The 23,053-nt window shown below is 39.2% G+C and overlaps 1 pseudogene across 1 annotated transcript; it reads left to right on the plus strand.

The window, feature by feature from the left end:
- The first annotated feature begins 96 nt into the window (after positions 1 to 96).
- LOC308620756 (centrosomal protein of 78 kDa-like) lies at positions 97 to 18,747 on the plus strand (annotated as a pseudogene). Its single transcript has 9 exons — positions 97 to 118; positions 2,193 to 2,328; positions 3,519 to 3,568; positions 4,987 to 5,117; positions 14,147 to 14,224; positions 15,687 to 15,853; positions 16,914 to 17,085; positions 17,408 to 17,455; positions 17,994 to 18,747. The product of its transcript is annotated as a centrosomal protein of 78 kDa-like (transcript).
- The last annotated feature ends 4,306 nt before the right edge of the window (positions 18,748 to 23,053 follow it).

The raw sequence follows: 23,053 nt of genomic DNA on the forward strand, positions 1-23,053 counted from the left end.
CGGGCGGAAGTGCGAGCTGCCCCAGCGCGCGCAGGCACAACGTGCGATTAAGCTATCCGGCGTCTTGTCGTCTCGCGAGAACTTAGCCTTAAAGGGATGAAGACTTTCGCCAAGAGCTGTTGGTTTAAAAGTATTTAGAGGAAACGGTTCTAAGAAGGACATGGATTCTCCCGCGCGCCTCCGCTACCCCCTCCGCTAAAGAGAGTGATATTTTAATAATCAAATAGTACATTCAAAGAAGTTAAGATTTGTGATATCACACTAATTAGATATTATTATTAAAAATTTATATCCTATGTAAAGCATTCTTAAAATAGCTACATTGACTTTTGCTATGATATTAGAAATGGAAGGATATATAAATAAAACATGTATATGTAAAACATATTAGGAATTCTGTAAAATTAGTACAGAATAATAGGGCATCATGGAATGAGAACAGTTAAACATTTTTTTTTTTAGTTAGCATGATTAAACAAAGTGGAAATGTAACTGCAGTATACAAGCTCATTGAGCTCTTTTAAGAGTAATTTTATTTCTTGGGCTTTTTTTTTGTATTTGCCTCAGTTATTTGGAGACATAGAGGTAAGCCAAATCAGTATCTGGGTATATACCTAGATCCAGGGGAGTATAGGGGTGAAATAATGGTGTGAATTGTGTCACATTTATATTGTACTTATGTATGCCTAATAAAAGATGGGAACTTTTATTAGAAATTTTTTAATCTCCTAACAAGAAAAGTGTAATTTTAAAAAATTTTAATACACACACATATATATATATATATATATATATATATATATATATATATATATATATATATATATATATATTGTGTGTATGTGTGCGTGTGTGGTACGCGGGCCTCTCACTTTTGTGGCCTCTCCCGTTGTGGAGCACAGGCTCAGCGGCCATAGCTCACGGGCCCAGTTGCTCCACAGCATGTGGGATCTTCCCGGACCGGGGCACGAACCCGTGTCCCCTGCATCGGCAGGTGGACTCTCAACCACTGCGCCACCAGGGAAGCCCTCCTATATATTTTTAAGAGGCATGTAAATCACAGAGGATCGTGTGGTGATTATCAATAAGCTACACTCTATGAAATATTTGTCCTATATTACCGAATACACTCCATTTTACCCTGCATCCTAATGCTGCTAAAATATAGTAGAAAGCAGCAGCATAGCACAGGGAGATCAGCTTGGTGCTTTGGGATGACCTAGAGGGGTGGGATAGGGAGGGTGGGAGGGAGGCTCAAGAGGGTGGGATATGGGGACATGTTTATGCATATGGCTGATTCGCTTTGTTGTGTAACAGAAACTAACACAGAATTGTGAAGCAATTATACTCCAATCAAGATCTATTAAAATAAATAAATAAAATAACATAAAATATAGTAGCTTTGAAGGATAAATATAACCATTTTAACCTATGATGTTTGTTTTCAGTAAATTCAAATTAAATATTTAAATGTGAATTTTAATATATGGCTTGTTCTAAGTAAAATATTAACACGTAGGTCTAGTTTTTGCAACCAAATGTTTCCTATAAAGATACTTGCCTCTTTACTGCTGAAATATAGGGTAATTCTCCACATTTCACTCTTTCATCCAGTGGGTTTCATTTGTTTTTTTGTGTGTTTTCTATATGAAATCAAAGGAGCAGTGAAGGTTGACAGGCTTATAGGAGGGTAAAATTGACTCACCTACCCCCCAGCAACTTGCAGCCTTATAACTTGTATTGTTTTTACATAGAAAAATTCATCTTAAATTTAACTTTTGGTCTACTTCTGAAGATTCTGTTTGGCAGAAGTCATGGGTGTATCTGTGTTTCTGTGTCCTTGAGATTCAGAAATGCCAAAGGTGTTCTAAGATTCAGGAAACTTGAGTGTTTCTGCATGATACATAAAATGTATCATACTTTGGGATTTTTTTTTAAACTTTTATTTTTGCATTTCTGCACATCTCAATACTTTTGTTTTAGTTAAAATAACTTGTTACTGTAGAGAACTTATGTTTTTTTAAAATGCTGGCTTATGTAAAACCTTTGTACAAAACCGATCCTCTTTTTAATGGGCTTGGCATCGTTGTCAAGTGCCTTTTTGATTCCTTTCGACGTGTGCACGTGTGACATTTGCTCTGTAGACCTTTGGTGCATCTTGATTCCTTCTTTTCATGCTTTGTCAAACGTAGTCTTGGCCGCAAAGAAGCCTGTAAGTAATGGAAGGAAATACTCTGCTGGTAAAGAATGTTACCCTCCTGAAGCGCTACCACCTGGAGTGTCTGGTTTCCGGCCATTGTGTCCTGCAGAAAGTGCAAAAAGCAACAGGTAACCTGTTTGCATTCCCTGTCTTTTTCAGTCATTTAGAGTTCTTTATTTTGGAACTTGTATTATGTGGGTGGTCTCTGGTGCTTTGTGTAGAGGAAAAAAGGTAACTCACACATGGCTTCTGCCTAATGAGCCCTCTAAGGAAGAAAAATTAAAAGTAATTGGGAGTTTCAAGTTGTTTCTCAAGTGTCACAACAGAGGTAACTCCGTGGGAGTCTTGAGGAGACTAAAATGATCACCAATTGTGCATGTGAGAGAAGTTTGATTAAAGGCAGGTGTAGTTGAGCGAAGCCCTACAGCACAGAAGTAGGAATTTGGATACGTACGAATGGGAAAAAAGACATTTTAGGCATGGGAAATAGTTTAATGCAGAATGGATGAAAAATGTGCATTAGACCTATTCTAAATCAACTGGCTTATTAACTCAGTAAATCAGATTTAGTGAGTCAAACTAGCATTACCTGATTTCTTATCCAGGGGATAGCTGTTCATAGTAATTTTTGTCACAGAACACTAAATAAAATGGTTGAATTATAGCTTTAGGCTTGCTAAGTGAAATAGATGGCTCTAGATGATCTTCAGGTGACTTACTTGGTAGTAATCAGGAAATTGGGGATTAACAATTGCTTAAGAAAACAAAGAGAATTGATTTTAAATAGTACTTGAAGTAGTTCCTGTGTAAAATATCTCTTCAGTTGCTCATGTTAAATGGATGTTTCTAATCCCCACTGGACAACCGACTACTTTTTTGCAAATGGTAATGTGAATTGCTGTTGCATAAACTATAGTGTTGAATCCCCAGTGTTTGCACTTGAGTTTCACAGCTCTGTGGTTTCCTATCTTCTTCCTGAGACACTTAATCGCAGGTCCATCCTCGTCACACAGGGTGGTAAATTAGAGAACGATTAATATCACCATTTAAAGAAGTGAGACTGAAATCTCAACCATCCTGAACATAGGAGCTGAAGGGGCCTCTCAGCAGTTCAGAGAGTGATTACCAAGCCAGTAGGCTGAATTCTGTTCTGTTTTCTCCGTAGCAGAGCCCTCCAGGTCCTTGTTTTGAGCTTATTTATTTTTATACACAATTCTGTATGGATACTGTTCATACTACTAAATAGTTGTATTAACTGGGTTTAACTGGTGATGTATTTACATGAAGATCTAACTTCGTTTTGTTGCTATCTTTTTAGGGGCTTTCCATTCATCAAAGCTCGTGATGTATGTAATCAGTTGGTGGTGTGTAGCTATCATATTTATGATATATAGGGCTTGAATTGGGAAAGGTGGATGGTCTTGCTTGGATTTTTCTTGCTTTTTAAACTGACAGAGCCTTCCAAGAAGCATTTCCCTCTCTGAAATAAATCCATGTAAAACATGTTTGGTCGCTCTCCCAATGCAACTGTGTATTTGTGTGGATTTAGCGCACACCTGGCAGCCTTGTGGTTATGTCTGTAAACAAGGAAGCCTGTTTTCCAGTCCGCAAATCAGCTGTTACCCAGTGAAACGAACTTGACTGCCATTTCTGACCCCTCACATGGAGCTGTCATACTCAAGAATGTTCACGTTTTCAAGAAACGTTGTTTGCGGGCTATATGTACAAATTCCTGATCTGAAAGCCAATATAAAGCAACATCTCCCAAACCTCTGCTCTCTCACCAAGACCACACACATTCCCTCGCTTATGGCCTCGTGGCAAGCTAATACTGTCAGTATCAGACTCTCCTTCCCAGTGGTCTTGGGAGACTGCATAGTTGCTCTGTGAAAGGCACCACTGCTGAGGTTGAGAGAAGAGCATCTTGGGTGTCAGTCCTGGCCTTGCATTCCCAGAGAGAGGGGTGTGCACCTCGTTCTCCTGTTAGGGTTTTCCTATGCTGCAGGGTTTGCTGCTTGTTGTCAAAATGATGTCCTAGTGACTTGTCTTCTGCGTGGTTTATAATCCCAGCACAGTTCTTTATGATCTGTAGACTTTTATGGGGTTGTGGCCAGGTCAGTTTTTAAATGTTTGGAAATGTCCTATTGAACAACATTGCAGTGGCAGTGAAGCTTGCTGGGAGAATTGTTGCCCTAGTTTTGGCTTAAGGGTGGTGAGAAGATGAAATTTTTGATGGGTCAGTTTTAGTTGTGTATGTGTATGTGATTTATTTTTTTAAATTCTAATGTCTATTATTCACAGCTTAGATATGTTGACTTCCTGATTATTCATCAGTCCCTTTACTGATGTATTTTCCTCTGAAAAACTACATTTTCTTCCAGACTGTTTTTGTCTGATGGTGAAGAATAAATTTTTCATTTGCAGTATAAAGTTGATCTGAGAAAAAATGTTTACCTTGGATCTTCACTTGGCTTCTGTGAAAGAAACTTAATAAAATAATATGGGCAATTCCCATTACTAATCCTAACCACGTACAACAGAGGTCTGTACAGTAACATAGCAAAAATAAGTTCCTGTACTTTTACTTAGTCATTGCCTGTTTTACACTAAAGAGCAGTGAGAGACATTTATAAAGAATGATACCTCAGATCACTTTTGTTAAATGTCCTCTAATATTTGGATATTTGGTATCTGGCTTGTGTTGTCTTTTATACAATCTTGTCTTCTTTCTTTGCACTTTAGTGTAACAACTCTGTGGTTTCCTGTCTTCTTCTTGTGACACTCAGGTCCATCAGAATTTCCTGTGACTGTGACAGTAGGGAGTCCTTCCTCCTCAGAAATCGAAGAGGTCGATGATTCCTCAGAACGTGTTCAGGAAGAGCCAGAGAAAATCCGTTTGAAACAAGAAGCATTGCAGGTACAAAGTTATCACTTTAAAGCTATAGAGAAGATTATTTTTCAAACGGAAGGCTGATTGCAACACAGCACAGCTTGTGTGAGGGTTCTGTTTTCTCCTCCCATCTGCGTTGTATCCCCTTGAATGGTTCCTTAAGCTTAGACCAAGGTGAATGGTGGACATTTGAACTCTAAGAAACTAAAATCAAAACATGTCGTTAGTAATATATTTTCCTTTGCTTAGAAGCTTAGTATTTTAGATTTAGGGAGAAGCTTAGTGATCATAAGATAAGGAAATTGAGTTCTGAATGAATACAGTCAGCTGATTCAGTGCTCTTGTTTTACAGATGAGAAAATAGACAGTTCTAGTTGAACTCTCTTTTTATAAGAGGAAAATATGGCCTCATTTTAAATAAAAGTAAAGTTGAAAAAAGTTTTGATGTTGATATTCTCCTTTCCTAAAATCAAAAATATCAAGAAGCTACATTCTATTGCCAAATAAACCTGACCTCTAATGTCATTCCATACTTTTGTTTGTATGGACAGAAAAGAAAAATTGATTTTTATAAGAAATTTTTGCACCTCAAAATTAATATATTTATTTTATTTCAACTTTAATGCAGAGCTGAACATTTCTAGTAAATAAAGGAACACCATTTGGGGGGGACCTTGTCTTTGTGCTACAAAGTCCATGTTTAATTTTTTAAAATTATTTAATATGATTTTCTCTTCGTATGAAACATGACACTTGACAGGTTTCAGAACTAATTATCCCATTATTGTAGGACTACGGGAACTACTCTTTGATTTTCAAAAGAGAAAGTTAGATTTTTATTTTTTAATTAAAATTAATGATAATATAGAGAAATTTTAAGAAAAGAACTTAGAAAATTATGAAATGTTAGAGTAGGAGAAATCTATAGTTCATGTAGAGTTACTCCCTTTCGTTTTATAAATGCGCACCTACAATTTGTAGAACGTAAGTGGTTTATTAGTAAATGGCAGAGTATGACTAGACCCTAGAGCATCTAACCCGCATTCCTTGTTATTTTAGATGTGGTGTATTCATTTCCTTCACGAATAGACCATGAGATTGTATTTGTAAAAGCAGTAATAGACAGTGGGGAAGTCCAAGAAGTTTAAACACTGGGACCACAGAATAGCAGATTCAGAATGCACTGAGAACCCTTTTAGCTCTTCTCTGTTTTGACAAGACACTACAATGATGGTATCAAAGTGTTTAAGTATATATGCACACAACTATCAAGAGATTTCAACATAGTTTTGAAAGAAGACAGGTGGAAGAGTGTGAAACTGAAGCAGTAGAACAGAGGAAAAGCATCACCTAGAATATGCACAGGGACCACGTGCAACTGAGGAGGATTCTGACCCCACCTGAAAAAGTAGCCCCATGCTCAGGTGCGCATGTAGGAGAGAGGGTGGAGTTAGTTAAAAGTGTGACCAATAGGGGAGCTCATTGAAGGGATGTGTTTGGAGGAGTGGACTCCCTGCCCCGCCCTAACCCTCCTGAAATGAGATGATTTCATTTTGAAGACAGTGAAACTGGCGAGAACTGGGGCAGCTACTGTGAGTTTTTACACCCTAGAAAACTGTTTTTGGGGGAGATCCTGTTACAGTTACTCCCCGCTTCTTCCTGCATAAGAAGCCAATCAATCGTTGACTTCAGGGAGCTTTCTGCGCTCATTCTTAAATAGAAAATAAGTGTCATTTGCCTGTTAGTTGAGTAAAGCTTACAACATGAGAGAGGGGGAAAGAGTGCAAACATATCCTAGTAGGACCAGGGACAATTTAGGGCACAGAATAATTTAAGAAAAAACCCTAATTAGCATCCTGAGAGAGGTTTAAAAAGAGCTAGCAACTATAAAATAAGACTAGGGTATTAATGAAAAGGAGAATGGTCAGAAAGCAAGAGAGGTCTCCTGGAAATGAAAATATGGTTGCTGAAATAAATTCAGTAGGAATTTAAAAAATTTCTCAGTATATAAAAAAGAAAGACACAATGGAAAATGTGATAGAAATATGTTAGAGAGGCTGCATCTGGGAGATCCCACATGTTACTATTAGAAAGTCCAGACCCAGAAAAAAAATGGAGGGAAGCTGTCAAAGGGCAACAAAATTCCCCACAGCTGAAAGTAGACATCAGGCCTCAGATTGAAAATAGTTATGCAAGATGAGTAAGAATAGACTCATACCTAGGCACCCTTCATTGTGAAACTTTCAAATACTTAAAAAATAAATTAAAATAGAATAAAATACTGAGAGGATACATCCATTCCAGAGAGAAAAATACTGGTCACCTAAAAAAAAAGGTTACAATCTGACTTTATCATACTTGTCATGAGCACCATGGATCCTGGAAGGCATTAGAAAGATACCTCCAAAGTTTTTCAGGCACATAATTTTCACCCTAGGGGTTTGTATCCAGCCAAACTATCAGTCATACGTGGAGGCTGAAGAAGATATTTTGTACCCAAAGAAATTTGAAAAATTGACCTCCTGTGCTACACCTTAAGCTATTTATAGACATAATCCAGCAAAATGAGGCAATAAACCAAGAAGGAAGGTAATAGGGGATTCAGTGCAGATTGCAGCTAGTCTATAGTGGAGAGGCTTCTATTGATTGTGTGATTGAGAGCTTAGAAACACCTTGAGGCGTATCGTACTTACTAGGTGTTAGGCACTGTTGGAAGGGAGGAGGGAGAGGAAGAGGAGAAGGAACTTGAACTCCAGAGGAGAAAAGGCTATACGGACATAAAGCTGAAGCACACTGAACTATGGTTGATTTTTAACCTACTATTGGTGAGGAAGGGAAGAATCCACTTCAACTTGACACTATAGATGTCCCCCTTTTCAGTGACACACAGGGGTAATGACCACCTATCTAATTTGTTGTCCAAACCGGAACTTGTCCAAACTCCTTACACTTCAATAGTGTAAGGAAGCATTCTAATGCTGTAACATCAGGACAACAGGTATAAACTGGAACAGCCCAAGGCGGCTTGGGGTATGTGGTCACCCTGCACAAGGGCAGTGACACTGGCACAGTATGGAACGAGGTATAGTCTATACACAGAGACACAGTACATCTGCAGTGGGCAATATTAATTTCATTGTAATAATGGCAATACTGTCTTGGTTTGCAGCTTTTATTGCCAACTTGCATGTAATCACAAATAACTAAAGTAAACTATACTTAGTATGTATTAGTATTAACTTGGTATGTACTGAAATGTATTGTGTACTAGTATGTACTTAGCATATATTAGGCTCTAAGTGTTTTTGCATATATTAACTCATTTAATCCTCTGAATAGCCTTATGAGGTTGGTGCTAATATCATTCCCACTTTTGAGAGCAGGAAGCTAAGTCAGGGAAGGAACTTGCCCAGGCTGTACCTAATTTAAGGTTGGATCGAGGCTTTGAGTTTAGGCTCTCTGCCTGTTCTCTTAAACCTTACTCCGTACTGACTCTCAAGTAACAGAAGACTTAACTGCACATAGAACAGAATATAAATTTCAACTTTGACAACGTAACAGCTGGGTTTGGAAGGTAGACAGGAGGTAGAAAAAAGGGAAGATGGTAAGAATGTCCTCATTTTACAAAGCGTGACGTTGAGAGAGCTTCTAGTTGATCAACAATGTAGGTTTTTAAGTATATGACTACAAGTCAAAGAGATCATGAGCAGTGGAATAACTCATGATGACATAACTTTACTGAGCAGTGTGGACATAGGAAAGAGTGTAGAGGAACTAAACCCTTACTTATTAGTAAGTTAGAAAGTGAACTGATAACGCCTCCAATTTAGTGAGAAAATAGTCATGTAAGCGTATTACTTGGACATGGAGAAGAATTCAAAATAACAATAGTTGGACCTCCCTGATGGCGCAGTGGTTAAGAAACTGCCTGCTAAGGCAGGGGACACGGGTTCGAGCCCTGGTCCGGGAAGATCCCACATGCCACGGAGCAGCGAAGCCCGTGCACCAGAACTACGGAGCCTGTGCTCTAGAGCCCGTGAGCCACAACTACTGAGCCCACGTGCCACAACTACTGAAGCCTGCGCGCCTAGATCCTGTGCTTTATAACAAGAGAAGCCACCGCAATGAAGAGTAGCCCCCGCTCGCCGCAACTAGAGAAAACCTGCACGCAGCAACGAAGACCCAATACAGCCAAAAGTAAATAATAATAATAAAATAATAAAAAATAACAATATTTGATGTAAACCTCATAAAAAAGGAAATCCATACAGCCAGTAAACACAGAAAAGTGTACGACTTCATGAAGTAATAAGTGAAAAGTGAGTCAAAACCAAGGAAACTACATGTCAATCAGATTGACAAATACATAAATAAAAAGTCTGGTAGTATCAGGTATTGTAGACCTGAAGTACTATGGGAATCTTCTACCCTGTTTATACTGGAGTATAAATCGACACAACTACTTTGGAAAGCATTTAGCACTCTCCATCAACTGAAGGTATATAAATAGCCTGTGAGCCAGCAGCCCTCACCCCCGCCCTGTGTAAATGCACCAGAATAGCGGGTACAGCAGGATTCCTGTCCATGATTTGCATTAGCACAAACTGAAAACAAACCAAATGTCCATTAAGAGTCAAAAATTAAATAAATGATGTGTATTTGTACAGTGGGAAAACTATCCAGCAATAAAATTGAATGAACTAGAGCTACAGGCAGCAATGTGGATGAATTTTTTAAACCAACGTTGAGAGAAAGAAATAAGATAGAAAAGACTTCATATACTATGATCCTGTACATAAAGTTAGATGTTGACACAACTAAACTCTTTTGTTAGGGATGCATGCAGGTTAAAGGAAATGACTGTCAAGAAGTGAGGTTGGTGTTTAACCGGGAAGAAGGAAGGAGCTTGTGATGAGAAAAGGATATGGGGGGTTTTTGCGATGCTGACAGATTCTAGTAGTGCTTATGTAAGTATTCTCTTTTTCTTTGTCACATTGACAGTTTTGTTCTGTGCACTTCTCAGTACACATATCGTATTTTACAATTAAAAACTGCATAAAGAATCGGTCGCTTCTTGAGTGCTGGATGTGGGAGTGGGATGAGACCGTTTCATTTGAAGCCCTTCACTACTGTTTGCATTCGCATGTTCATTCATTCAGCATTAATTGCACATATTCTATGTACCAAGCACTCTTCTAATTTTATATGTGTTTTAACTCATGTAATTCTCACAAGAGCTCTGTAATATGGGAGCTTATCTCCATTTTATAGATGAGGAAGTTGAGGCCTAGAGTTATACAACTTGTCCAAGGTTATGTAGCTAATGGGTAGTGCCAGGCCCATTTGCCTCAGAGAATCTGAATATTTACAATATAATCTAAAAGAGAAATTTAATGACTAATTATAAGCAAAAAAATTGCACATTAAAGAAGATGACAAGTTTTCATCTATCCAGTTAGAGAAAAACACACAGTCTTTCACACACGTACATCTTATATGTACGTGTGTGGCAGGGATTTTCCTTATTAAGCAATTATTTATTGACTGTCTACGTTGTGCTAGGCACAGGTGCTGGGGATAAACACTTAATAAAATACACCCCCTATCTTCAAATAACTTGCACTCTAAGTGAGGAAGTAAGCCAACAGTTACAGTAGAGGTTATATACCAAGTGATACATCGCTGATGGCAGTGTAAAATCTCAGAAATCTTTTGGAAAGAAGTCTGGAGATAGGTACCTCAGAGCCTTAAAAATGTTCATTTGCTTTGATCTCAAACTCATTTTTATGGATTTATTGTAAGAATGTTATTCTCAATATGGAAAAAAGCCTTCATGCATAAAAACGGTTATTTTGTCTGATAATACTGAAAAGTTGGAAAGAATTTAAATCTGTAAAATGGTTAACCAGTAAACCCACTCAGTGGAATATTTTGTAGCCCACACAAAAAAATCAAGGTTATGAATCCCCTGATTATATGAGAAATGATTGATTACAATGTTAAATGGAGAAAAGTTGAACATAAAATTTGATATCCAATATGATGGGAGCTTTGCCCCAGAAAAATCACCCTAGCTGGTGTACAGAAGGGTGGAATGGAGAGCAGATGGAAGGAAGGAAAATTATTCCAAAGCCTTATCATTAGTCTTACTTAAGTAATAGAATATCAAGCAATTTTACTTTCTAACTTTTTTGGTTCCATATTTCCATGTAAGGGACATGAATTCTGAATATTTTGTAGGAGGAGGGTACACTTTTTCACAAAAATTGAACACTGTGTTCTAATTCCCTCCATTAGAGGGAGAAACTGTTGCATGTAATTGCACTTTGATGTGCTATTTAGAACCAGTCAGGAATTTTAGTCTACTTTCCTCTGACCGTGCTGAGGGTTTTTTGTTTTTTTGTTTATTTGTTTAGAATTTCTTTGAAATCAGTTTTAGAAGATTGACTAAACCATTATATTAAAAGTAGAGGAATTTTGCAATTTTTTCCCCTTTTTCCCCATTGAAAACTTGACTGGCTTTAGTAATGAAACATTAAAGAATTTGAAGTTCTTAGACTGTCAATTTTTTAAACATGTTCTGAATATAAAAATATATGTTCATTGAGCAAATGTTTGAAAACAATGAATAACTTCTTGAAGGAAATAAAAGCCACCTCTGCATGTACACACACCTAATCTGTTCTTTTGTCTTAAAAAAGTATCAGAAATATTTTGCCATGTCACTAACTACTCTTCTACATCAGAGAATTTGATTAAGCTTATGCATCATCTCCCAGGAAAAACGCACAGATATATTTTGAATGTAGCACTCCTGAAGCCCATTCATGAACTCTGGTTGAGACCTCTTGTCATTCTTAGAGGCTTCATAGCGCATTCCTTCAGACGATGAGCTGTTTTTATTTAAACCAGTCCCAATTCGGAGGCTCTTAGCTTTCTTCTAGGGTTTGGTTATCAACAATCTTATGACATCATGTTGGTAGATAAATCTTTGCCCACATCTTTGATTTCCTTAGGGTAAACTCCTGATGTAGGATTGTTGTTAGGTACCAAAAGCTACTCTCCAGAAAGTGATACCAGCTCCTCTCCCAATGATGGCAGGTAATAGAGTTCCTCATTCTTTAAGTGATTGTTCAAAGCAGTTAACATGTATAAATATACCTTACTGTTTTCATAAGTATAGGTATTATGATTGTTTATCACTGCATAAGAAACCACCCCAAAACAGTGGCCTAAAACAATGACAATCATTTATTTTGTTCACGAACCTGGAGGTTGAGTAGAATATTAATTCTTTTACTACACTCTTACTGACTGAAAACAATACCTATTTGACTAGCTCAGAGTTCTGTAGGTCAGAAGTCCAGGCACAGCGTGACTGGGCTTCCTGCTCAGATACACACGGGAACATGTGGGTTCCCTCCTGAGAGTGTTAAAGCACGTGAAATTTAAGTGTAAGATATTGAGCCCCAAACGTTGGATATTCACCATAGTTTGTGTGGGCCACAGAGCTGAAATCAAGATGTCAGTCTGGCTGTGTTAGCGTCCAGAGGCTCTGGGAAAGAATGCCTACAGGCTTCTTCCGGCTTGTTGGCATAATTCAGATTCTGGAGTTGCAGGACAGAGGTCCCCATTTCCTTGCTGGCTGTCAGTCGGGGGAGAGTTTCAGCTCCTAGAGGCCTCTCGCTTGCCTTCTCTGCCGCAGCATTGGACTTCTTCAGAGCCAGCAATGGAGAGTCTCCCTCTTGTCCATTTTGTACTTCAATTCAGGAAGAGTTCAGGTCCTTTTCGTGGGGTGCCTGAGTAGGCCACATCCACCTAAAGTAATCTCCCTATCTTAAAAGATCAACTGATTTTGAACCTTAATTCCATGTGCAAAATCCCTTCACTACAGCACCTACATTTAGAGTTTGATTGGATAAGTGGAAGGTTTGTGTACTTCAGTAAGTGGTCATCTTGGAGGCTCTGTCAGAATTCTGCCTATTGCAAGCAGTGTCCCCACTTCAAGGACCGAAGTGTCTTAGTTCCTAAAACTCCTAAGATAGTTTATCAGTATTCATTTTATTTCAGTGACCTTGGTGAAGGGAAGACTACCACCGCCGTGAGCAGGAATGGCAGCCAGCTTCCTGAGTCCACAGTGTGGCTCTGCTACTTAGTGGTGTGACCTTGGCTGTGCTGCTCTACTTACTCTACTTCTCTGCCTCTGTTTCCCTCATCTGTAAAATAACATGGAGTTAGTGATCGTTCTTTCCTCGTAGGGTTTTTTGTTTTATAAATTTATTTTTGGCCGCGTTGGGTCTTCGTTGCTGCTCGCCAGCTTTCTCCAGTTGCGTCGAGCGGGGGGCTACTCTTCGTTGCGGTGCGGTGGCGTCTCTTATTGCGGAGCACAGGCTCTAGGCGCGCAGGCTTCAGGAGTTGTGGCACGTGGGTTCTAGAGCGTAGGCTCGGTAGTCGTGACGCACAGGCTTAGTTGCTCTGCGGCATGTGGGTTCTTCCTGGACTAGGGCTCGAACCCGTGTCCCCTGCACTGGCAGGCGGATTCTTAACCACTGTGCCAGTAGGGAAGCCCCCTCTTAGGGTTTTGATGATTCGATTATTTAATACCCAGGGAACTCCAGGAACAGTGCTTGACTGTAAATTGCTTTAAAAGTGATTACTTTTTTAAAACATGCTTTTGAATCTGCAATTATGCAATTCAGGTATGCTAAGCAGGTTCGTTAATAGGACTTCCTGCTATAAAGAGACCCACAAATAAAAATAGAATTTTTCTTTCTTGGTCGTAACTTCTTATTTCTGACTTACTATGTTATATGCATATGCCTTTTATGGTGGGCTGCCACAAATTTATGTTGGAAAGAGTGGAATTTAAATAAATCTTTGCAAATTTGATAGATTTTGATCATTCATTTCACTGGCATGGTATAATATGACCAGTAGCAGACTAAAATCTGAGTTCACTTCTGGCTCTGCCCCTAAATCCTGATGAGACCAATAGCTGGAAAGGCTTTTGGATATTATACTATGAATTACTTATAATATTGACTCTGTTTGTTTAGGAAACCCTGGAGGAGTGCCTAAAGCAGTTAAAGGAGGAAAGAGTAATAAGACTGAAGGCTGATAGACGAGTCAGTGAGGTAAACACGTTTCATCTGCTTTTGAGAGTGTTTTGGTTTTATTTTGATTTGATTTTAAGCCATATACACATATTTTGTAAGCTTTAAAACTGTAATATGTTGCAAATCGGTGGTATCATATGGACTTTTGCATTTACTGGTATTTAGTGATCATATGATCTATATTCCAGAAAGCATGTTTTTAAAGATGTGAAAATCTGGTTTTGTGTATGTGTGTGTGTGTGTGTGCTTTTATATGACATTAGCTTATTTCCTGTTCATGATTCTTTGATGCAAGAAGGCACTTTCTGTGCATGTATTGTATATACAGTAACATAAAAGACATGATGAGACTCTCCTGGCAATGAATTAGGAAAGTGAATCATTTAAATAAATTTAAGATATTGGAAAACTTCTAAGAATGCAATGAAAGATAAAAATATATACTATGAGAATTACATTAGGTAATGTGCATGAAAGCAGGGCATAATCTAAAAAGTTCTATCTAAATATAATTTATCACAGGGTGAGTGTAGGGAGGAATTTTTAAAAGTGCATCCAGTGGATTGGCAGACACTCATTCAATAAATGTTGAGTACCTGCTCATGTAAGGCAAAAGGGGCATCATGAACATTAACGGCCTTTCTGAGAAATACGAGAGTTGAGCTTACAGGGGGTTTTAAGTGCGTAGATGCTGAGCGGAAGGGGAAGAGTGCACGGGGGTGAATATGTTCAAGAAGCCAAAGAAAATATTGGTGATCGTACATTTAATAAATTGGGTTGGGTATGATTTAGGACTTTTAAACGTAAGCATTAGATATTTTACTCACTAAAGTTAATTCTTAACATTCAGCAGAGTTGTAATATGTTTTGTTCAAATCAGATTCTATAATTCACTTTCTAATTTAAGGGAAACTTAAAGCAGGTCATTTTCTAATGTGGAATGAGGCTCCATTATGAATTGAACCAGTTAGAAATGTGATCTTTTGTGAAAGATCATTAATAAAACGGTAACTTGGGTTTATTTATATACCACCTAAGTGTTATATAGGAAACTTTGTTGGGTGCCTGTGGGCTTTGGTTATTATGTGATATGGTCTCTGTCTTTACTGGCGGAGGGTTACATTAATTATAAAATAATTACATTTTGAGTGTTTTAGTTTTGTTCCTTGAAACTAGGCAAGACTACTTTTTCTTTGTTTGTTGTTTTTTGGGGTTTTTTTTGCGGTATGTGAGCCTCTTACTGTTGTGGCCTCTCCCGTTGCGGAGCACAGACTCCGGACGCACAGGCTCAGCGGCCATGGCTAACGGGCCCAGCCGCTACGCAGCATGTGGGATCTTCCCAGAGTGGGGCACGAACCCGTGTCCCCTGCATCGGCAGGCGGACTCGCAACCACTGCGCCACCAGGGAAGCCCAAGGCAAGACTACTTTTGATGACAATGAGAAAAAATCATGTCAGACGTTTTCAGTCTTCTTGTATAGCTGGAACATGAAAATGCCCAGTTAAGAAACACAACTTTCTCTTTGTCTGAAGCCCTTCATGCCCGCTCATTGACAAGCATGATCCTGGATGATGAAGGTGTTTGGGGCAGCACTGAGAATTCTTTTCAGAAGTTCCATGCTTTCCTGGTTCTCCTTAAAGATGCTGGGTTAGTTCATTTCTCTTCATGGCATTCTTCTCTTTGCGACTCTAATGGTAGTTTGCTGAGGAACTGGAGCAATTTTCATCACTTACGTGGCTATATTTAGCCAAATTTAGTGTAATTATAGGTAATATAGTTGACGTTTTAAAATGAGGAATTAAATTTTTTAAGAAATGCAAATAGGGAAGCCTGCTTTGGTAGAGTGGGGAGCCCATTATAAAAGAGTAACCTGTAGACAGAGTAATTAGTAGGTATAGTTGTTTTGTAAAGACTAAATTAAAGGCAGTTTTCATTGAAAATAGTCGGGAATGCATAAGAATTTTCCTATCTTTCACTTCTTTTGCTTGTTTGATAAGTTTGAATTAAAGTTATCTTTGCCTTAGACATAAAAATGATTATTAATCTGCAGGGGAGATATAGGTCAGTGGTTCTCAACCGGGAGCAATTTTGCTGAAAGAGGGAAGTGGAGATTGATAGTTGATGGAGTGGTGTTTTGTCAGTGAATGAATTGGTGTTGGTGTTGGGAAGGAAGGAACAAACACATTCTTGGAAACTGGAGGAAAGGTGGTAAAGAAGTGTAGGAATGGAGGTGTGACAGGCAGTGGACAGGGTGCATGGAACATATTGAAGCTTCTAGTGAGACAGTGGGATGTCTCCTAGAGGATGAATCTGGAAATGGCTGAGGATTTGGGGGAGAGAGAGGCTTGTAGTCTGGAGTAGGATGTTAGCTTTTAAGATTTTAGAAGTAGGGCTTCCCTGGTGGCGGGGTGGTTGAGAGTCCGCCTGCCGATGCAGGGGCTATGGTTTGTGCCCAGGTCTGGGAGGATCCCGCATGGCGCGGAGCGGCTGGGCCCGTGACCATAGCCGCTGAGCCTGCGCGTCCGGAGCCTGTGCTCCGCAATGGGAGAGGCCACAGGAGTGAGAGGCCCGTGTACCGCAAAAAAAAAAAAAAAAAAAAAAAAAAAGATTTTAGAAGTATTTCATGATTGTAAGTCTGGGGAAATCTAAACTGCTCTTCTGTGATTATAATAACCTTTGTCTTTTCTCCTTTCCTCCTCTCGTCTAGGCTTGGGCAGTTGGCCACAATGGCTGGTATAGATCAGTCAGATTTTCATTTACTAGGTCGTCCCCAGATGAATTCTCCTGTTAGTAGTCCACCTAAAGAAGAAAAGAAGGCACTTGAGGAAGGAAAATCAGAATCAAAACAGGGTGCCCCATAACAAATGCAAAATAGCCAAGTAAATGGACAGAACAGCACTTAATGATTCTAAGAGTGATTAGCAAAAAGGAAATGACCAAGTCAGCGAGAAAACAATAACGATCAGTCTCTAATAGTTCACATGCCCGGGAGCTAGAAGACTCTGGAATCCTTTCGAAATCTGAGATTAGTAAATGTGGGCCCATTTCATGATACTGTACTTTTGTAAATAAGGAGACTGGAAGTTCTTGAGAAAATTTATGAGTTAAAGCAAACTATCCTTAATGAAGAAAGAAGACATTAGAGAAAATATTCCAGATTTTAAATTGTATAAATGTCTATTCTGTTCATATTTTATCTAGGTTTCTATTTGTATGCAGTCAGCTTACAATGAAGGAACACTAATGAAGGTACACATACTGATATAATTTTTAAAATAAGTAGTCCAGACATAGCTAATAGGTAACATATTAGAGTGAATCACCTGGTTATGGGAATGGGAGGGGAAAACCTGTCAGCTTTTCCTCTAGCCTTACTTGGAGCCCCCATCAGCCCATCTCAGAGTGGTCTTGGGAACTGACAGCTTGAGAACACAGTCTGGTCACAAACTATATACGGTTTACATGTGCCTGGAGGATAGAAAAGACATTAATTATCTTACAGAATAGGGTTTTATTTTTAGTGAGGGAAAGGAAATGGGTAATAACTACCCCAATCACCAAAGTCTGAAAAAGTAGCGGACATAGCCTTGGATATAGCTAGGTTAAGCTGAGAATCACTTGGCAAGATATAATTACAAAAAAAGCTGGCTCTGAAATCTTCTGATTAATCAATTGACTGTGTTAATAATAAGATTACAGAGTAACATTGAAGTTTTGAGCTCTACTTTTTAATGGTTGGCTTTGTTCATCACTGAATTTTTGTCTTGTCTTTTGTCTTCCCCTCCACTTTCCGAAAATTACAGGTGATGCTAGGATTCCTTTGCCTCTCGACTCCTTCCGTGTCCCAGCGTCTACTCAGGAGGCCTTAGAAACTTCCAAAGACAACCTGGGGGTCCCAGTCACAGAGCAGCGGCAGGAGTCTTTTGAAGATTTCATTGCTAGAACATATTCTCCTTCAGCAGACGTCATTTCTGGAACTGGAAGTCAAAGAAAAGAAGAGGAATTATCTAGAAATAGCAGGTCTTCTTCAGAGAAAATGAGCAAAGCAGGTGAATAGACCAAAAAATACTCTGCTAAGAAACAACCTGGGAAGGACCTGCATTCCTGCTCTGACTCACCTGTAAAGCAGAAAAGCAAAGGAATTGGGCAAAATAATTCTTTGGTTAATAAACCAATTAAAAGTGAGTCTTCGAAAAAACACACTTCTGTTAAGAAAGAGAGTAGAATAGTGACTGTGTCATCAAAGACAACTAAAAGTAAACTCAGTGTACTAGAACAGTCTGAAAGTGATACTCTTGGATCTGATTGTGAATTTCAAGAAAGCATCCATACTCTATCACGCCTAACGTAGGTCTAAATCTTTTAAAATTATGTTTTTGCCTTCAAATTTTCATAAATTACTTATGTTATTATTATAGCATATGGTGTTTTCAGTTACTTGACTGGAAGCCATTAGAGAAAGATTTTTTTATCTATACTTTTTTATTATAATGAAAGTTTGGGTGTACTTTTCCTTGTAACACTTTGCACCATTCATTCAGCTAGTGTTTACGGAGGGCTTCATATGTACAGTACTTTTCTGGGTGCTGTTGCTTTCAGCAGTGAACAAAATAAAGCCTTTACTCTCCTGGAACTAGCACTCTGTGGTGGGAGAAAACATAAACAACAAAGCAGGCTAAGGGTTAAAAAGAGATGGGAATAATAAATGGAATAGTTTTACCATTTGGTTAAACATCAAACTATTATATAAATCACACGGCCAGAAGCCATTGACATATTTTAATTCATAATAACCAGAGAGCCTCAAACATTTACCAAGGCACTTAACCGTGTTTATGGATTACAGCAACGCTCTGAGGTAGGGAACTCTTACCATCCCCATTTTATAGATGAACAGTCTGAGGAGACATTATGTGAGTTGCCCAGAATTACACAGCTATAAGTAAGTGGGAAGTTGCAATGTGACCCGAACCCATGCTCTTTTTTTTTTTTTTAATGTATGGACTTTATTATCTTTCATTTGTTTCTGATTTATGTGAATTTTTTCTTTAAAGATTTTTTATGCTGTCAACCATTTTTAAAGTGTTTATTGCATTTGTTACAGTATTGCTTCTGTTTTATATTTTGGTTTTTTGGCCTCAAGGCATGGGGATCTTAGCTCCCCGACCAGGGATTGAACCCTCACCCCCTCCATTGGAAGGCAAAGTCTTAACCACTGGACCACCAGGGAAGTTCCCCTTATGTGACTATTTTTCTGGCAATTTTTTTAAATTTTATTTTTTATTGACATACACTTGAATTACAGTGTTGTGTTAATTACTGCTGTACAGGAAAGTGACTCAGTTACACATTTATGTACATTCTTTTTCATATTCTTTTCCATTACGGTTTATCACAGGATATAGAATATAGTTCCCTGTGCTCTACAGTAGGAACTTTTTGGGGTTTTTTTAAATACATGCACTTTTTAAAAATAAATGCATGTATGTATTTATTTTTGGCTGTGTTTGGCCTTTGTTGCTGCACGCGGGCTTCCTCTAGTTGAGGTGCACATGCTTCTCATTGTGGTGGCTTCTCTTGTTGCAGAGCACGGGCTCTAGGTACCTGGACTTCAGTAGTTGTGACATCCGGCTTAGTTGCTCTCTGGCATGTGGGATCTTCCCGGACCAGGGCTTGAACCCATGTCCCCTGCATTGGCAGGCGTATTCTTAACCACTGCGCCACCAGGGAAGTCCCATGTAGGACCTTTATGTTTATCCATCCTGTATATACACCAGTTTGCATCTGCTAATCCCAAACTCCCAATCCAACCCTCTCCCACCCCCTCCTCCTTGGCAACCGCTAGTCTATTCTCTATGTCCCTGTTTATGTTTCTGTTCACACATAGGCTGTAACCAGGCTCTTAATTACTTTGTTATCCTGTTCCCTTGTTAAGAAGGGTTTAAGGAAGGCACTGAGAGAGAAGCCAGTGACCACTAGAAGTGCAAAAACAGTGGGGCTGTCAGAAAGCACACCTGTCTCCTTCCCCCATTGTGAGCAGAATTTTTAAATGGCAGAGTATGTAAGAGTATGTGATGACACATCTCTGGATTAAATTATGTCTCCCTGGTAAAACATGTACAGATAAGTCTTTAGTTCAGAGTGAAAGGTGAGATCAGAGAAAAGCTGGAGTGTCAGATTTCTTGTAGAAGGTCCTGCCTGATTGTTACTAAGAGGGCTACTACAGTACTAGTTAGTTCATTAGTCATGGGTTGAGTGTTAGAGGAGTGAAACAATGAGCAAGATGTAGTGTTGGCCCTTTAGCAGTGGAGTCAGAGGGGAAGACGCACAGCAGATGTCTCATCCTGCACGTGACCTGCTGTGACGGGCATATTCAGGGCGTTTAGTCAGTGTTTGTGGAAGAAGAGGGGGAGCCGTGAGGCAAAGAAAAGTCATCAAAAGGGGCAGTCCCTAAGCTAAGTCTTAAAGGACTCGTGAGAAACTGGTGAGTCAGCCGGTGAAAGGCAAGGATACTCAAGGCAGAGTGGACAGCGGAAGTCCAGAGCCGTGAGTGTGCGAGGGGTGTGTTACAGAGCCACAGGCACAGGCTCTGGAGGATCAGTGCAGTGTCCCCAGGCAGCGGCAAGTGCCCCTAAAGGAGGCAGCGAGGAGGAGGAGAGCAGGTCTTAACCAACCATGTGCGTGGAGCTGGTTTCCTCAGAAAATAGCTAAGAATGGAAAGGACAAGTTCAGGTGGCATTTTAGACCACTGACGTCAGTATGGATGAGGAATCTGAAGAAGCCTGGAGATAATTATGCCCCACTCTTCTGAGGAGCAGTGCTTTATATTTTCAAGTGGGATTTTCACGCTGCCACCTCCTCTCCTGTCCCTACTGAAAGGTTTATAGGCCGGCAGAAGGGAGAACCTGGCTTAAGGAAAGTTAATCAGGTTCCTTTACTGTACAGCTTCTTGGGGCTGCTGTAGGCTAATGTTCATTCTGGATCGTCACAGCAGGCGTATGGTACACAGCCATCCTCAAAGCTATTTGACCCTAGAGTCCTTTTTGAATAGAATGTCTAACAACTGGTTCCACCGAACAGCAATTTCGTAACTTCTAGACCAGGTAATAGCAAGAAGAAAGGGGTCTGAAATAAGGTATAGATGAAGGGAGGAAATAAGTTCTAATTGTATTTAGGAAATTACCAGCAAGACTTGACCTTGGGAAGTAAGGAAGAAGTAGGAGGCGGAGGCTGAACCCCCATCTGTGTGACTAAGGTTGGGTGGTGGTATCATTGAGTTTGGAAATAGGGGATAAAGAACTGAAGTGGGGAAAAGACTTTAGTTCTGGACATGTAGAATTTTGAAGCACCTGTAGAATTCAGAAGACAAACTGGTAGATAACTGGACATGCACGTGGAGACATGGAAAGATAAAAATTTGAATGTCCTCAGCACATATCAGCAGTCATTAAAATCATGAAAATGGGTGAGATGTCAGAGAACTGTGAGTCCTGACAACGTTTCAGTGATAAGCAGAGAAAGAATTCTGGGAAGGAGAGAGGTGACAGAGATTCAAGAAGGAGGAAGGAGATGCCAGCGTCGTCCTTCAGAGAATGTGAGTGTCCATTGGATTTGGGCAGTTAGGTCCCCAGTGACCTGAGAGCAGTGCAGGGAAGTGGTGGACAAAAAGCCAGATGGCAATAAACTGAGGGTGTAGGGCTGCCTGTCGGGGCCAGGCGGGGCTAGTGAGGACAGTGGGAATAGGCTGCTCTCAAGGAGTGTGGATGAAAAGAGAAAATAATTAGCAAAAAAGAATTTTTTAGAATGAGAAGGACTTCTATTTTACATGTTGAAATGAAGGAACCAATAAAGGAGATCCTGAAGATGTAGATAATAATTTAGAGAATTGGGGAAACATGGACATATGAATAAGAAAAAAACACCTTGCACAGTATATAAAAATCACTTGTATCCTTCGAGCTGGATGGATACTGGTAAGTTTGGGAGGAAATAAAGGTAAGAAGAGATAGAAGTTAAAGAAGTTTATACTGATAGCCTCAGTTTTCTTTGACACAGATTTTTCAGAGACACATATATACACATACATAATTACCGTTCGAAAATTCTTTCATAGTTACATGTTTTATTAATCATGTCTGAGAAAAGTCACTGATTTTCATTTTGTACAGCATTATCCTGTAAGGACAAGATACAGTGACAACTTCCATGCTTTTTGCATATCAGAGCTGACACTGAAAGTATCTGCATAATTGAATTTTCACTTCTTATTTGTAATAAGTTTATCCTTAGGAGGATACTTTCATAGTGTTTGATCACAGATGAGTTTGGGCATTGCTATCACTCAATAATGTGAAGCATCTGTCAGGTTCTCTCCTATACTATATATTAATTGTTTGTCCGTTAAGCAAATATTTATTGGCAGCCTGTGGGAATAAGATACACCTAGGTCCTCTTTCCTTGGTATATTCACAAAAGCCTCTGAAACTAAATTTCCAAGTCAGGCCATACTAAGGCCTGGCATAATAAGTTTTCCTTGTTAACAGTTTTTTTGTGTTTGTGGGGGTTTTTTGTTTTTATTTTTTTGAAGCAAGGATAAGACACTGTCTTAACTCAGTAGTTGTCCATTCATTAACAAGTCAAAGAAGACATTGATGAAGCATGGTATTTTGAATATCCTTTCCACAGAATAGGTAATGGGCCATCCTGAAACTCTGGTGAGATGCTTATCATTTTCAGATTTTGGAGTGGCTGAGAAAACCCTATTACACCTTGAATTATCACTAGAAACATGAATTCAGCCAAATAAAAACAGTGCCTCTGCCTACTGAGGTGGTCAATTTCCATCTC

The sequence above is a fragment of the Mesoplodon bidens genome (genome assembly GCF_964165515.1).
Source record: "Mesoplodon bidens genome assembly, chromosome: 7".
In the NCBI taxonomy this organism is placed as follows: Eukaryota; Metazoa; Chordata; class Mammalia; order Artiodactyla; family Ziphiidae; genus Mesoplodon; species Mesoplodon bidens.